The following is an 11,447-nucleotide window of genomic DNA, read 5'->3' as shown; positions in this document are numbered from 1 at the left end:
CGCCATTCTCCTGCCTCAGCCTCCCGAGTAGCTGGGACTACAGGCGCCCACAACCGCGCCCGGCTAATTTTTTGTATTTTTAGTAGAGACGGGGTTTCACCGTGGTCTCGATCTCGTGAGCTTGTGATCCGCCCGCCTCGGCCTCCCAAAGTGCTGGGATTACAGGCGTGATTAACTTTTTTTTTTTTAAGAGACAGGGTCATTCTCTGTTGTCCAGACTGGAGTAGAGTGGCACAGTTACAACTTACTGCAGCTGGTCTCAAACTCCTGGCCTCAAGGGATCCTCCCATCTAGGCCTCCCAAGGTTCTGGGATTACAGGCATACGCCACCACAGCTAGCATATGTATTCTTTAAAAACAAAACAAGCCAGACACCCTGCAGTGGACTAAAGAAAATCAGTTAACGTTGAAAGGGATTAAAAAGGGCCTTAGAGATGCCCCAGGGTGGGACCCCCAAGTTATAATATTCCATTTTCATAGTTTGTTTTTGAAAATCAGGGAAACACCTTAGACATTCTGACATAAAAACAGGGAGCCCAAAACAGACCTATAGGCTACTATAGTCAGCAACTGCACCTTTTTGCTAAAGCATTGCCCCCTTGCATGAGGGCAATAACTTTCCACTGCTTTGTTAGTAAGAGCCACCAGAGAAATAGTGATGGGAATTTCCTGTCAGTTCCACATTCTGTGAAAGCACTTCAAAACTGGCACCACAATCAACATTATTCTGTCATCAGACTACTTATGAAGTTCTTTTTTCTGGACCTCATATTACAATCTCTAGGTGCAATAATCTAAACTCTGCCATTCTTCTGCGAGATGAGATGTTGCACAATTGCATAATCTTTATTTTTATTTTACTTTATTTTTTCAAGGCAGAGTCTTGCTCTGTCACCCAGGCTGGAGTGATCTGGTCCCAGAAGCCCCCCCAACCAGGGAAGGGCCATGAGCTGGACAGAGGGGAGCCCCAGGTCACCCTTGAGTGCTAGGGCCATGTGGGGAGCTCACAGCAACCCCTGCCCTGATGCTGGCCTGGGACTAGCAAGGACCTGGAGCTCCTGTCCCAGACTGCAGGGGACCTGGCTGGGGCTTCATGCTCCACAGAACTGGTGGGAGCTGCGAGCAGGCAGCAGCACCCATCCCCCACCCCCACCCCAGGTGCAACTGCAGCTGCCCAAGTCAGGGCTGTGGACTCAGGCCTACCTGTGTTCTTGGGGGTCGGGAGCAGGCAGGCACCCTACATGCCCCACACCCCCAGACCCGGGCCTCTCTGTACTCTTGGAGGCCTGGGAAGTACCCCAACCCCATTGTCTCAGAAGTGACTGCTCCCACTGCCTGGCTTCTCTCTGCTGTTGGCACCTGCTCTGATCTGAGAGCAACATAGGGCCCAGCTGGGGTGCTGTCACAGCCCAGCTAGGTGTGCACACACTAGGGGCAGTGCTGACATGCCAGCCCCCTGCTGCCTTGGCCCCTCCAGACTTTGGGCACCAACAAGCATAGTAGGGAAGCCGAGGTGGGCGCTGAGGATGGTTCAGCGCTGGCCTACAGGTGTCCCTTGGCTTGAGCAGCCTGGGCACCATGGACAGTGGCAGGAGGCAGACAGGCTTCTGGGCAGAAAAGTGTGGGTCCCCGGTGAGGCCCCACCTTCAGGTCAGAGAGGGCTTGAATGCTGGGGGTCAAACGGCCAGTCCTGGGAACCAGAGTGAAGACTTGTGGTGCCTTTTCTTGGCCCATCCATGGCCACCCTTGGACCAATGAGTGCACACTTCTTCCTCTCTGAGGCCCATAAAAGCCCCAGGCTCAGCCAGAACAAAGCAGAGGACAGAGAGATAACAGGACAACCTGCCTACAGAGAGGAACCACCAACTCTAGAGCCTCCTCTCTGGTGAGAGCTACAGATGATGAGACAGCCAGCTGCAGAGAGGAGCTACTCTCTCTGCTGAGAACTGAACAATTGCTGGGATGACCTGCCTGCAGAGAGGAGCTACCCTCTCTGCTAGGAGCTGAACACTCATCAGGACACCCTGTCTATGGAAAGGAGCTGCCCACTGCAGGTCTCCTCTGAGCTCTTCTAATGCTCATTGAAGCTCCTTTTCATCTTGCTCACCTTTCACTTGTCTGCATACCTCATTCTTCCTGGTTGCAAGACAATAACTTGGGACTTGTTGAAAGGCAAGACTTAAAGAGCTGTAACACAAACAGGGCTGAAACATGCCCCTTGCTCACCACATTGTGAGTGGAGAGAAGAAGAGCTGCAGCCCTTTGGGGAGGCCAGACCTGGAAACTCCCTGAGCCAGGGTTGTGACTCCCTCTTTGGGGCCTGCGGTTCCTGATGTCTCCAAGCTTCTGGGCACCACTGCATTCCCTAGTACCAGCTGGGGAAGCAGCTTGTGGTGCACCTGGTCCAGCCAGCATGTCTGACTGTGCAGTAGCTGGATCCCTTGTTTGCTCAGACAGCCCTCACCTCTCCATGCCTGACTCACAGTCTTTCTTGGAGGCATGGGAGCAAAGCTCAAGCAAAGGCACTACCAGCCACAGGTTTCCAGCCAGAAAAGTGACACCCCAAACATCCCATAACAAAACTCCTGGGCTTAAGCAATCCTTCCACCTGGGCCTTCCAAAGTGCTGGGCCTACTGGCATTAGCTGCCATGTCCAGCCCATTGTTTAATTTTCAAGTGTTCTGAAAGGGATGCTTTTTGTTTTTCATGCAAAGTTTTATATTTTGTAATTGTATGGGAAACAGGCAGTTGTGCTATGTCTTGGTGTTGGGCAATGCTTATTCCATCTTGGCCAGCACCAGAAGTTCAAATTCATGTTTTTTTTTTTTTGAGATGAAGTGTATTCGAGTTCTCTAGAGAGACAGAATAGGATAGATGTACATATGAAGGGGAGTTTTTAAATAGGATAGATGTGTATATGAAGGGGAGTATTGACTCACACAATCATAAGGTGAAGTCCCATAATAGGCCATCTGCAAGCTGAGGAGCAATGAAGTCAGTCTGACTCCCAAAACCTTGAAAGTAGGGAAGCCGACAGTGCATCCTTCAGCCTGTGGCCAAAGGCCCGAGAGCCCCTGGAAAACCACTGGTATAAGTCCAAGAGTCCAAAAGCTGAAGAATTTGGAGTCTGATGTTTGAGGGCAGGAAGTATCCATCATGGGAGACACATACAGCCTGGAAGACTCAGCAAGTCGGCTTCTCCCACCTTCTGCCTGCTTTTTTTTCTAGTTGCACTGGCAGTTGATTGGATGGTGCCCACCCACATTGAGGGTGAGTCTGCCTTTTCCCAGGCCACTGACTCAAATGTGAATCTCCTTTGGCAGCACCCTCACAGACACATTGAGGAACAGTACTTTGCATCTTTCAATCCAATCAAGTTGACAATATCAACCATCACACAAGGTGTCATTCTGGTTACCCAGACTGGAGTGCAACGGCAGGATCTCAGCTCATTGCAGCCTCTGCCTCCTGGGCTCAAGCGATCCTCCAGCCTGAGCCTTCTAAGTAGCTGGGACTACAGGCATGCACTACCACACCTGGCTATTTTTTTGTGTTTTAGGTAGAGACAGAGTTTCTCCATGTTGCCCAGGCTGATCTCGAACTCCTGGGTTCAACAGATCTGCCCACCTCAGCCTCCCAGAGTGCTGGGATTACAGTTGTGAGCCACTGTGCCTGGCCCATGTGTTCTTTAGTAAATTTCTCTTGTGTTTATGATATTCGATTTCCTCTAATGTGTTGTCAAAAGAAAAATTTTAGACAAATTAAATGGAGCTTCATTGAGCAAAGAACAATTCTTGAATTGGGAAGCCCCCAGAACAGAATAGGTCCAGAAGTGGCTCCAGTGCTGCCAGATGGTTGGAGAGGATTTAAGGACAGAAAAAGGAAAGTGGCTTACACAAAATGGAAGGGAGGTACAGGAACAGTTGGATTGGTTACAGCTTAGCATTTGCCTTATTTGAAGGTGGTTCAAACAGTTGGCCACCTGTGAGTGGCTGGAGTATGGCTGCTGTGATTGGTTGAGACTTGGCTACTTGTTACAAGAGTAGGTTACAGTCTGTGAACCCAAAATATTTGAGACAGGTCTCAGTCAATTTAGAAAGTTTAATTTTCCAAGGTTAAGGATGCCCTGTGACACAGCCTCAGGAGGTCCTGACAACATGTGCCCAGGATAGTCAGAGCACATGTTGGTTTTGTACATTTTAGGGAGACATGAGACATCAATTAATCTGTGTAAGATATACATTGGTTCCGTCAGATAAGGCGGGACAACTCTATGTGGGGACATCCAGGTTAGAAGCAGATAAAGAGGTAAAAGGAAAAGGTTGCATTCTTTTGAGTCCTTGATCAGACTTCCACTTAATACACAATTTAGTTTGGCTCAGTGAATATGCATATTGTTTTTACATAAACAGGAGGGCAGAGAAAGCAATCAGATATGCATTTGTCTCAGGTGAGCCTCAGAGGGATGACTTTGAGTTCTGTCTGTCCTTTGTCCACAAAGTACTGTGGACAATTGTGAGGGAGGTATATAGCTTTTTATCTATGTAGCTACCTTATTTAGGAATAAAATGGGAGGCAGGTGTCTGACATATTTCCCAGCTTGACTTTTCTTTCGGCTTAGTGATTTTAGGGTTCCAAGATTTATTTTCCTTTCACAAATCCATTTACACATCCAGTTAGATTACATTTCACTAGGTATGGAGAAACCTTTAGGCCAACTTAAAATATGTAAGGAGGCAGCTTTAGGCTAAACTTAATTTAACGGTGTACAGTACAATATAGGGCAATACTGGCCGGGTGCGGTGGCTCATGCCTGTAATCTAAGAACTTTGGGAGGTGGAGGCAGGCAGATTACCTGAGGTCAGGAATTCGAGACCAGCCTGGCCAACGTGGCAAAACCCCATCTCTACTAAAAATACAAAAATTAGCTAGGCCTGGTGTTGTGTGCCTGTAGTCCCAGCTACTCCAGAGGCCAAGGCAGGAGAATCACTTGAACCTGGGAGGCAGAGATTGCAGTGAGCCAAGATTGCACCATTGCACTCCAGCCTGGGCAACTCCATCTCAAAAAACAAAAAACAAACAAGAAACAATATAGAGCAATACTGATAGAATTTGTTCTATTTTATTTCAATTATTTTTTCACCTAAGTTAGGGCTTAGAAAACGAAATTGTAAAACATGGCACTTTGGCATGCTGAGTGCTTTGAATTAAGGAATATTAAAAGGTCTCAGAAATAAGCCTCAGAACCAACAGATCTCTCTGACCTTCCTCAGCTTCCCCATCTCTCTGACCTTCTTCCTTTCCTGAAGCATCTGGAAGGACTCTGGAACATTCTTTTGTGAGTAGGGAAGCTTCTTTCCAAAAAAAAGAAAAAAAGAAAAAGAAAAAAAGCAGTGATTCCCCTTTCTAGGAATCTCATCAAATAACCAGAAAAGGTTAACCACCAAGAAGATAAGACACTGAGAGTTGTCACTATGTCCAGACAGGCTTTTCTCTGTTTTGTTTATTTTTGTTTTTTGAGACAGAGTCTCACTCTGTCACCCAGGCTGGAGTGCGGTGGCATGATCTCCACTCACTGCAACCTCTGCCTCCCACGTTCAAGTGATTCTCCTGCCTCAGCCTCCGGAGTAGCTGAAATTACAGGTGCCTGCCACCATGCCTGATTAATTTTTCTATTTTTAGTAGAGATAGGGTTTCTCCATGTTGGCCAGGTTGGTCTCAAACTCCTGACCTCAGGTGATCCACCCGTCTCGGCCTCCCAAGATGCTGGGATTATAGGCATGAGCCACTGTGCCCGATCTGGCTTTTCATTTATTCTTCTGAGTGCAGCTCCAAGAGAATTACCTGGGAGATATTATCTATATAAGATAATCTTTGCTCACAGTTAAGTTCTGCCCCTCATCTTCCTGCCACCTCCCCCAGAGTTCAAAATAACTTTCTTCCAGGCCATTGTTCTTGGAGCTCATTCATTTCCTCTAAAAATCTTTTATTCCTATACCCCCCTGCCCACCATCTCCTCTTCCTCTATGAAGAAGGGTATATAAACATCTGGACCTCATTGGATTATTGAGTAATCATTCTCCTGAGGTCCTCTCATGCTTATGCACATTAAATAAAGTTTGTATGCCGTTTTCTCCTGTTAGTCTGCTTTTTGTCAGTTTATTTTCAATGAGCCTTCAGAAAGAGTGAAAGGGAAGCTTGGTCTTCTCCTCTATGCATGTCAGTGTCCCCACTAGACCGAGCTCTTCCAGGTCAGGGACTATGTCTTATTCATCTTTGTATTCATAGTATCTGGCACAGTATGTACCAGTACAATATGTACCATGTATACCAGCAGAGTACGTACTAGTATATACTAATACCACTACAGCATGTACCAGAGCACCTAGTATAGTAATAGTGAGTTGCTACTGAATGAAAGATTAGGCCACATAGAGGCTTTACATATAAACTAAAAGGAAGCTGAGCTTTAAAACCAAAAGCAAATGGAAATCTGCATTTAGGTGTTGTATTAGTCTGTTCTCGCATGCTGTAAAGACATACCTGAGACTGGGTAATTTATAAAAAAGACAGAGGTTTAATGGGCTCATGGTTCTGCGGATTGTACATGCGTCTGCTTCTGGGGAGGCCTCAGGAAACTTACAATCATGGGGCGAAGGCAAAGGGAAGCAGGCAGGCTGGGAACAGTGGCTCATGTCTGTACCCAGAATTTTGGGAGGCTGAAGTGGGAGGATCACTTGAGTCCAGGAATTCAAGACCAGGCTGGGCAATGTGATGAAACCCTGCCTCTAAAATAAAAAACAAAATTAGAATAAAATAAAAATTAGCTGGGTGTGGCATGTGCCTGTAGTCCCAGTTACTCTGGAGGCTAAGGTGGGAGGATGGTTTGAGCCTAGGAGGCCAAGGTTGCAGTGAGCTGAGATCATGCCATTGCACTCTAGCCTGGGTAACAGAGTGATATCCTGTCTCAAAAAAAAAAAAAAAAAAAAGAAAAGAAAAAAAATTTAAAAGGGGAGGCAGGCACATGTTCATATGGCTAGCAGGAGACAAAGAGAGAGTGAAGTGGGAGGTGCTTTCAAACAAGCAGACCTTGGGAGAACTCTATCACAAGCAGCACCAGGGGAATGGTGCTAAACCATTAGAAAACCACACCCATGATTCAATCACCTCCCACAAAGCCCCACTTCCATGCCTGAGGATTACAATTCAACATGAGACTTAGGTGGGGACACAGAGCCAAACATATCAGGTATCTACTGTAGCGACAAATATTAGGTTGCCAATGCAAATAATATCAAGTGTTAGTCTAAATTTGAAGAAGTTAATCCTCATTGTGGTTAATATGAGTCAGAAAAACAGAGCATATCAGAGAAATGAGGCTAAAGGTAGGAGTTCTAGGAAGAGTAATCATAGATTTAACGAATGAATATACCAGATTTTCTGCAGAAAATTCAGTGTTTAATATTTCATTATTTTAGTCACATAATTGCCCTGTCAGATTGTGTTCTGTTATCTGGAAGATCAAAATGAATGCCCTTTATCAACTAAGAAGAACCCTAAAGTTAAGAAAATGAAAGTTACCTATGGGTGGAGGGTTCAGGGCTTGGTTGGCATGGGAACTTTGCAAATTCCTAAGGCTACAAGAAAAACCACAATCTTGCTAAATTCGCTAAAAATAGGAGCTATTGGGAAAATTGTCAGAACCTTACCATACCTGATTTACAATCCAAACCACTATAGCTCTGATTGGACAAAGGACCAGCCTTACAAAAATTCTTTCCTGATAAGCAACTGAAGACCTCAAACCAGTTTCAGCCAGTTTATAGAGACTGCATGCAAACTTTGTGTCCAATAGTTCACCTTTTGACATGAAGAGCCAAGTTCCACCTTATTTTAATGTTAAAACCTTATCCCAAAGTGAACACGGTATGTGTGTTATATATATGTTTATCCATTGCACGTGTTCAACTTCCCTCGTAGATATGTATAACTTTTCTCCCAAACCTGCTGAATATGTTTTACTCTATTGTGCGATACAGGTCCTGTGAGGCATAAAAACCAACCTGCCCTTTTCCTTCTGGGAAGAGAGCACCTTTGGCATAAGCTGGAGACTCTCTTCTTGCTGTGCAAACTGAAATCACCAATATAGTGCTCCTTTCTACTATTTAGCCATCCTTGTGGTCTTTTGGGTGACATTTTCTTTTTCTTTTAAAGAAACACGGTCTGACTCTGTTGCCGAGGTTGGACTGAGGTGATGCCATCTGGATTCACTATAGCTTCAGCCTCCAGGTCTCAAGTGATCCTCCCACCTCAGCCTCCCAAATAGCTGGGAAAACAGGTGTGTGCCACCATGCCCAGCTAATTTTTTTAGTGTTGTAGAGATGGGGTCTATGTTACCCAGGCTGGTCTCAAACTCCTGGGCTCAAGTGATCCTCCCACCTCAGTCTTCCAAAATGCTGAGATTTACAGGCATGAGCCATTGCACCTGGCTGGATGACAATTCTTTAGGTTTATCTGTGCTCTTATTTTAGGTTTGGAAAGATGGTACGACACTGTGATGTATAATAAGATACGCAGTATGTATAGATAGTCTTAGTCCCAGTGTTCTGGCACACAGCTCCTAAAACCCTGGGAATCTCCAAAGTGATAAATGGTTTTTGTATGCTAATAAAATGACAGTGTTAAGTGGGTTTCTGCATGCCGGAAGCTCCTGGATAGCTTCACGATGGGGGCTCCTTGCCCAGGAACTAACCAGTGATTAAAGAGTTATGACTTTCAGCCCCAATCCCAACCTTGAAAGAGAGGAGAGGCTGAAGGTTGAGCTGATCACCGAAGGCCAATGATTTAATCAATTCTGCCTACATAAGGAAGCCTCTATAAAATCCCAAAAGAAACACAGAGGCAGTGGATCACTTGAGCCCAGGAGTTCAAGACAAGCTCGGGTAACATGATGAGACCCCATCATGTTGGGGTTGGGCATCATGGTGCGCACCTGTTAGTCCCAGTTCCTCAGGTGGACAGGGGAGGATTGCGTGAGCCTGGGAGGTGGAGGTTTCAGTGAGCAGAGATCATGCCACTGCACTCCAGCCTGGGTGACAGAGTGAGAACCTGTCTCAAAAACAAAAACAAAGCCAAAATCCAAAAGAAAAGGGTATGGATAGCTTCCAAATTGCTGAACATGGGGAGATGACTAGAAGGTGGGGCACCCAGAAACAGTGTGGAAGCTCTGGACTTTCGCTGGCCTTTCCATATGTATCTCTTCTATCTGGCTGTTCATCTGTATACTTTATTATATCCTTTATTAATAAACTCGAAAATATAAGTAAAGTGTTTCCCTAAGTTAAATGATCTGCTCTAAGCAAATTAATCAAACCTGAAGAGGCAGGCATAGAGACTCCAATTTACAGTGGGTTGGTCAGAAGTACAGGTCACAACCTGAAGCTTGTGATTGGCATCGGAAGTGGGAGGCAGTCTTGGAGGACTGAACCATTAAACTGTGGGATCTGATGCTATCTCCAAGTAAACAGTGTTAGAATTGAATTAAATTATAGGATCCCCAGCTGATGCCTGCTGGAGAATTGCTTGGTGTGTGGGAAAAACCCCCATGCATATGGTCACAGAAGCATTCTATGTTATACTGAGTGAATGTAAGAGTAAGAAGAGCACTTTGGGCCAGGTGCAGTGCCTCATGCCTGTAATCCCAGCAATTTGGGAGGCTGAGACGGGCAGATCACTTGTGGCCAGGAGTTCGAGAACGGCCTGGCCAACATAACGAAACCCTGTTTCTATGAAAAAAGAAAACTAAGAAAAAATTTAAAAAGCAAAGCATTTTGATTTTTCCTCCCATCATCTCTATTAGATGGTGTGAATGTACCTGGTTTCCAGGCTTTTTGAATTGTGTCTATAAGCAATACAATTTTGAACTGAAATCCCTAACATAAGAAATGTACACAAAACTATAGAAACTTAAAAGGATGAAATAAAATATATAAATAGATGTTCTAATATTCCCATACCCCTTGGAAGGTCATGTGTACCTGCTGCCCATGCACCTCATTTTGGAGGACACTAATGGAAGAGTAAAGGCAGTGTTTATAGCTGTAGTGTGAAGAGGCCCAGGACTGCTTCAGATGATCTTCACACCTGGAATCTGACCTGAAATAACCTCTGATCTGAAATCAGATCTGAAATCTGTAATTAAGAATGTGACTTAATGTATGTTTGACTGCCGGTGACTTTTAAGCCTTATCCCGCCCCTTGTCCCATTATGCCCCACACCTCTGGCAAGCTAAGCAAGCCTGGGTGCTGGTAGGCGGAGCTTGCAGTGAGCCGAGATGGCACCACTGCACTCCAACCTGGGTGACAGAGCGAGACTCCGTTTCAAAAAAAAAAAAGCCTGGGTGCTTGCCAGATATGGTGGCCCATGCCTGTAATCCCAGCACTTTGGGAGGCCGAGGCAGGAAGATGACTTTAGCCCAGTCTGGGCAACATAGTGAGACACAATCTCTTAAAAAAAAATAAAGCAAGCAAGCCTGGGTATTTCCTTCTTTGATACCAGTGGGAAATTCAAACCACATGCAAGAAACATTACTCTGGCCCTACTCTCTAACCACCAAAAAACCCCAAGTCAGTCTCCTTCCCTGTTGTTAAATCCTGCTTAGGAGCGGCCCTGCCTTCCCCAGAAAGCTTATCTGAGTAACAAACCTTTCATAGTCTGTTGGTGTGTGTGTGGCTTCATCAGTCATTTTTTCTTTTTTTTTTTTGAGACAGGGTCTCACTGTGTTGCCCAGGCTACAGTGCAATGGTACAATCATAGCTCACTGCAACCTCCAACTTCTGGGCTCAAGTGATTCTCATGCCTCAGTCTCCTGAGCAGCTGGGACAACAGGTGTGCACAATCATGCCCAGATAATTAAAAAAAAAAATGTTACTTTTTTTGCAGAGATGGGGGTCTCTGTATGCTGCCCAGCTGGCCTTGAACTCCTGGCCTCAAGTGATCCTCTTACCTTGGCCTCCCTAAGGGCTAGGATTACAGGCGTGAGCCACTGAACCTGGCTATCAGTCTGGACATTTGAACCAAATTTTGAGTGTGGAATGCATCTTGTCTCAGTGTGGGATGGCCACAAAAAAATAGCATCCTCCTTTACAGTTCACCTACTGCTTTATTTCTTTTCATAGCACTTAATACCACCTGACATATTACATATTTATTGTTTGTCTTCTGCACTAGACAGATCCCCAGCTTTAGTGAAGCGTTTGGTATAATCATTCGAGTGGCTACTTTGCTAGCACTGTTAAAGGCACTAGTGCTACAGTTGTGAACAAGGCCCTTGCCTGTATGAAGTGTACACTCCAGAGAGCAGGGTAGGTGTTCAATACATATTTGTTAAATGAAAGAGTATTAACATTGTTTTTGTCTGGAGGTAAGATATTAGAAACATAATATA

Source organism: Theropithecus gelada, chromosome 14 (genome assembly GCF_003255815.1).
Source record: "Theropithecus gelada isolate Dixy chromosome 14, Tgel_1.0, whole genome shotgun sequence".
Classification (NCBI taxonomy): Eukaryota; Metazoa; Chordata; class Mammalia; order Primates; family Cercopithecidae; genus Theropithecus; species Theropithecus gelada.
Note: the sequence above shows the minus strand (reverse complement) of the source record.